Source organism: Triticum dicoccoides, chromosome 1B (genome assembly GCF_002162155.2).
Source record: "Triticum dicoccoides isolate Atlit2015 ecotype Zavitan chromosome 1B, WEW_v2.0, whole genome shotgun sequence".
NCBI classification, from domain to species: domain Eukaryota; kingdom Viridiplantae; phylum Streptophyta; class Magnoliopsida; order Poales; family Poaceae; genus Triticum; species Triticum dicoccoides.
This window is the reverse complement of record NC_041381.1, coordinates 110,859,068-110,864,681: the sequence shown is the minus strand read 5'-3', so window position 1 is coordinate 110,864,681 and position 5,614 is coordinate 110,859,068. Positions and strand designations below refer to the sequence as shown.

General features: G+C 48.1%; 1 long non-coding RNA gene across 2 annotated transcripts; it reads right to left on the bottom strand.

Annotated features, from left to right (window-relative positions):
* Positions 1-1,672: 1,672 nt before the first annotated feature.
* On the bottom strand, positions 1,673-4,714 carry LOC119322366. Of its 2 annotated transcripts, XR_005155570.1 has the most exons (4): positions 4,354-4,714; positions 3,766-3,859; positions 3,128-3,177; positions 1,673-2,797 (listed from the first exon to the last, which is right to left on the bottom strand). It is a non-coding gene; the product is annotated as an uncharacterized LOC119322366 (long non-coding RNA). The 2 variants fall into 2 exon arrangements; XR_005155571.1 differs by lacking the exon at positions 3,128-3,177.
* Between the last annotated feature and the right edge of the window lie 900 nt (positions 4,715-5,614).

Here is a 5,614-nt window from a genome sequence, read left to right as displayed (position 1 = left end):
ATGATGGCGCGTTCAGAGGAGGGGCGTGTGCGTTCCTCCCAAGCACCTCCGATCCCCAGTTGCTGGAGCTAATGGCGAGCCGGCAGGCGATGCAACTTGCGATTCAGCAAGGATTTCAGAAGGTTCACTTAGAACTCGATAGCAAAGAGGTGGTGGCCATGCTCAACAACAGCAGCAAGGATCTCTCGGCGATGGGTCCAATCGTCGATGAAGTGAAAGAGATGCTCAGAATCAGACAAGAGTACAAGGTGAGCTGGGTGAGAAGACCGGCAAATGGCTAAGGAAGGGGTTAGCATGGAGATGAATAAAGTGTGGCTTGATGGACCACCAGAATGTATCCTGCAGATTGTTGCAGAGGAGATTCCAGGTGTTGTCTAACAGCCTGCAAGTAGTGCAGTTTTAGACTTTCTTCTGTTTTCCGTCTGGCCGTTTCTTCTTTTTGGTTTGTTGCCTGCTGTTTAGGGCAGATGAGACTTCGGATGTCGGATGTTGTGAACCTGTTTTGCTTTCTTAGCTTGGAATAAATGCTTTACACAATAATCAGGAAACCAACTACAAATATTGATCTGAAATATAACTGCCGGGAGCTTAAAATGCAAGACATGTTCTACTCCAAATCAATTAATCGTCTGAACTGATTTATTCAGGAAACCAACTAACAAATAGAAGGATCAGATGGGTAATGATAACGTCTTTAAATAGGAGTTCAGCACACCATATGTACAGAAAAACTATGCATAACTATGAGGCATGCTTGTGGAACGTGATTCCCAGTTTCATCCATAAACTGTAACAAACTTAAAATTATGTATTTATTGTGAGGAGCTAGCATACCTGCAGTATGTGACCACCACTTCGACAGACATGGATGATGCCATCGGCACTATCCGCCAGACAAAATAGTACTCCCTCCGTTCACTTTTGTAGGCCGTGGAAGGAGATTTCTGACAGCCCCCAAAAAACGCTAATGGACAACAATACCCTTCCATCAACTTGAAATTCAAAAACCATCGGGATCGCTTCGCCAAGTGCATCGCCTCCCAGCGCGTCGCCGGCTCGCCGCCCAGCTTCTCCCTGCCCACCTCGCCGGGATCTCCTTCCTGCCCACCTCGCCCAGATTTTCCTCCGCCCAGGATCTCCTCCTCCCTGCCCAGCTTCCTGCTCATCCAGGAACCTTGCCGCCGGCCCCAGGAGGGCACCTCGCCGGCCGCCGGCCCCAGCAGCACTTCGCCGGCAAGGTCAAGCTCGCCCAGAACCACCTCCCTTCTTCCCCGTGTCGCCAGCAAGGTCCAGCTCACCGGGGGCCAGGGGAGAAGATCAGGAGCTCCTCTCATGCGTGACCACCTCCAGGCTCGGTGCTCCTTGCCTAGCAGATCCTCAACTGTAGCTCCTTGCCTTCGGCAGCAGATCCTCAACAGCAGATCATTGGCCCTCAATAGAAGCAACAGCAGCAGATCCTCAACATCCACAGTAGCAAATCATTGGCCCTCAACAGAAGCAACAGCAACAGATCCTCAACATCAACAGTAGCAGATCATTGGCCCTCAACAGAAGCAACAGCAGCAGATCCTCAACGGTGACAACAGTAGATCATTGGCTCAGTATAAATCGTGGTAGTCCCAGACCTCAATTTCACTCCACCTGAAGAAAGCAACGAAGAACCTCAAGAAGGCAACAATGCTGGTCAAAATACAGGTATAATTTCTTTTAATCTTGCATCAAATTATGCCTCAGAGAAGTAACAAAGAAGGGATTGCTAAGACTGAATAGTGCATATGAGGAAGCTTCATTAGACGTTCTACTCCATTTTCAACATCAAGGATTGCTAAGCAATAACAGATTGTGCCTATTGTGAGAACCTGAAGAAAAAGGCAACATTACCTGTCAAAATGGAAACCTTGATGTTGAACATTATCAGGATGAATGATCAATGGAGTAGAATTGTGCATATTGTGTCCATAACAGAGAAGTGACATAGAAGGAAGGGATTGCTAAGATTTCAACATATAATGGAGTATAATTGTGCATAGTGATCAGTAGAATTCTACTCCATTTCTCATCAATGTCGAAATCCTAATGTTCTTGCAGAATTATACTGTATTTTCATATTTAATAACATGCATATTTGGAGTACTCCATTTTCATAATTAACAGCATGCATATTTGGAGTACTCCTAATGTCATTTTAACAGCATGCATATTTGGAGTACTCCATTTGAAATTCTTGCAAATTTATAAAGTACACCATTTTCATACTAGCAATCCTAAACCTCGAAATTATACTGGAGTACAGTAGATTGTTAGGAGGATCTTGCATAAACCAGACAGGTGGGTGTGATGTCTCCCACTTGGTCACTTAGAGAGACTAGACTAGTTAGAGCATTCTCTTTTTTGCTAGGGAAAGGGGAGATGTGTACATACGACAGAGAGAGAGCGGAAATATTCATGGCTACACAGAGAGAGCAGAAAGCTTGAACTCAAGAATTTATGTTTATATTTACATCAAGCAACATTTTCAGCAAGAAATACTCCTATGGAATTACTTGCTATTGCTATTGCTGACCTCTTGTTTACATTTCCATCAACCAATTTGTAATATTCTTGCAATAATTAATTTTATTATTCTATTGCTATTGTAGGAGTACAAAGGCAAAGGAATTGGCTCACTGATGCGCAGAGATATGCCGTTTACATGTCCATGGAAACCCTCCATAAGAGTAGAGGAGGCAAGTTCAAGAGAACTGATAAGAAGGACGTGGCTGCAATATTGGGAGCACATGTTCGAAGACTCTGCAGACTTGCATGGTCGAAGTAATGAAGATTGGTGGAGCCAATAAATACAAAATCCCACACATGAACAAGGAAAGGCTAGAAAGGCTACGACTGCTACCGCCCAGGATCTCAGTTCCTCCTGAAGTGTATGCAAAGGCACTAGAGATGCTTGGACACTGATCCTACTCCAGTTTGTTGCCACAGATTATTGTGTAGTCTACTCCGTTGGAGTATGTGTGTATTGTTTGGAGTGTTTTTTTATTGTTGCCACAGATTATGTTTGGAGTATGTTTTTATTGCTGCCACAAATTATATACTTGTATATTTATTGTTGCCAAACACTATATATTTATACCGCTGGTGGCGTGGGCGTCTCATCCACCGACGACTCCGACAGCAGCGCTGCTGCAGAATTGCGAAACGTTTATTCAGACAAACAAATTAATTTGCAACTTTGATATGGTTACGGTACAAGATATTTAAACAGTCAAGTGAGTAAGATGCATAAGTTACTACTCCGGAAGATATACTCCATCTGCTTCATTATCATCCACACACACACAATCTTTCTCCTTCATGTTTTATTCTCCAAAACAGAGGCAGACTTGGTTTTCTTTTTTGCAGAAGCAGAATTTGTTGTGGCTTACAAGTTTGTATCATCATCATTGTTACTCCCCTAATTTCAGAAGGCACTTAATTGCAATGGTGATCCGGCGTGTTGATCGTGTTTACAAGGAGTGAACAAGTGTACACATGCACCACCTGACTGATGCGGAGGAGGGAAGTTAGGGAATTGTAGCTTAGGTGACTTCTCTTCTTCATGTTAGAGGATCCACTTCGCACCTGACTAGCTAGCATCAGAAGGATGCACGATGGATCGACAAACAAATTACTGGGTTTTCATTGATGGTCTCTACAAAACACTCTGTCGATGATGTGTCTCATGATTTAGACGGCGACCACTTTACCCAGCTTAAACAAGCAGATGCTTACTCTGTGCGGGTTGATGGCGAAGAAGATGAGCCCGTAGACGTAGCACGCCCTCAGTGACTGCCTCTTCCTCTCCTCTGTACAACTCCAGGGCTTACTACAGCAGACAAAGTAAATGTCAGACCAAGTACTCTAAAATTTGACCTTGAGATGATGAAAATTTTGACTAATGACAAGAAGCTCTTCTTGATATTTGACCTTGAGATGACCAATTGTTTCAGTGTACAAGCATTAGTAGGATTGTGCTTGTAACTGTATTTAGCACTGATATACACAGTGATTCACTTGCAAATTACGACACACTACATCTACTCCCCAAACAGTAACTAGCCAATCTCAGAAGAGCATAAGCAAAAGAAAAGTGCATATTATCCAAACAATTTCTTCAGTACTCAAGCATCACAAGGAAAAAGAGCAGAGCAACACTAGTGCCTAAGTACAAACTAGTCGGATCCAGATGATTTCCGCCAGGCCACAATCGAGAGGATGGTAATCTGTAGGATCAAGATGATTCCTCATTTCAACAGGAGTACTTGGCAGATAATTGAGGGAGTACAGATAATTGGGCGAGATTGGTCAGAGTAGACTGACCTTGCAATCTGACGAACACAAGCGCGGTGAAGGGCCTCAAGCTCCAGATCCGGCCGTCTTACTCCTTAGCGTCGCGTCTCACCGTTGTGGTTCCCCTTGACCTCTTCGTTTGATTCCCAACTGCCCTGGCGCCCAGCCGCGGAGGAGGCGCAGCAGCCGAGGAGGGAGACCGCGGAGGAGATGCAACACCTTGAGCAGCAACAGAGATTCCAGGAGAAGCCGGCAGTGTCGGCCTCCAGCACGGGAAGGTCGACGAAGAGCCCGGATGCGCCGGCATCATCGTCGTCGTTCCTGCAGATCCAGCGGATAAAAATGCGAGCTTTGACCTCCAAAGAATCCCCTTGTTAGAGTCCGAAGCAAAATGGAGCCTTCCCGTGCGTTTGGATTCTCAGTCGTCGGATCGGTTTCCTGATGCAATTCGGGCCGTCGGATCTCAGGCTCGGCTCACGTGAGGCGTCGGATATTTACAAGATCGCTGTGAGCCGTCGGATAAAAATTCCAATGGCACCCGTGTAAATACCGTGCCCCCACCAGGGCATTTTGGTCATTTCGCGTAGTGGGGTATAAAGGGGGCCGCTCCTTTGACGGAGACCTAGCCGCCTCCTCCCTTGCTCGCTCCTGCAGCCGCCTCCCTCCCTCCCTCCTACGCAGTCGTCTCCCTCACTCGCTCGCTCCTCATCTGGCAACGGCGGCGGCGGCTCCCGCGCCCGCGTTCTTCCTTCCCCAACGCGCCACGTCGCTCCTCCTTGAGCCGTCGCTCCTCCTCGCGTAGCCTCAGCCTCCTCCCCTGGACACAGCAAGGGGCGACCCCGGCGTCGTCGTCGTCCTCGCGTGCACCCGCATCACCATCGACGAGGCAGGAACCGCTGGCCATCCCTCCGGCAACCACCCCTTCTCCCTCGCCCTCAGCCTCGGTGCCGCTGCCACTACTCACCGTCGCCATTGCCATCCCCGAGAGGAGCGCCAGGCGGGGCTGGCGCATCACGACCGACAGGATGAGCGTAGGAACCGTTGGCCGCACCTCCAGTGACCAGCCTCCTCTCTCGACGCCCGCAGGAGGCCGCCCGCACTACCGCACTCCCACTCTCTCGCCTCTGCCGCCCGCACTGCTGCTCGCCTCCATTGGGTTGCCCGCACCGCCGCTCGCCTCCGTCGTGTCACCCACACCGCAGCTCACCTCTGCATCTCCGTTCGCCTCCCTCAACCGCATCTCTCCTTGCCCACATCTCGCTGTCGTTGCCCAAGATCTGATTTTTCACCC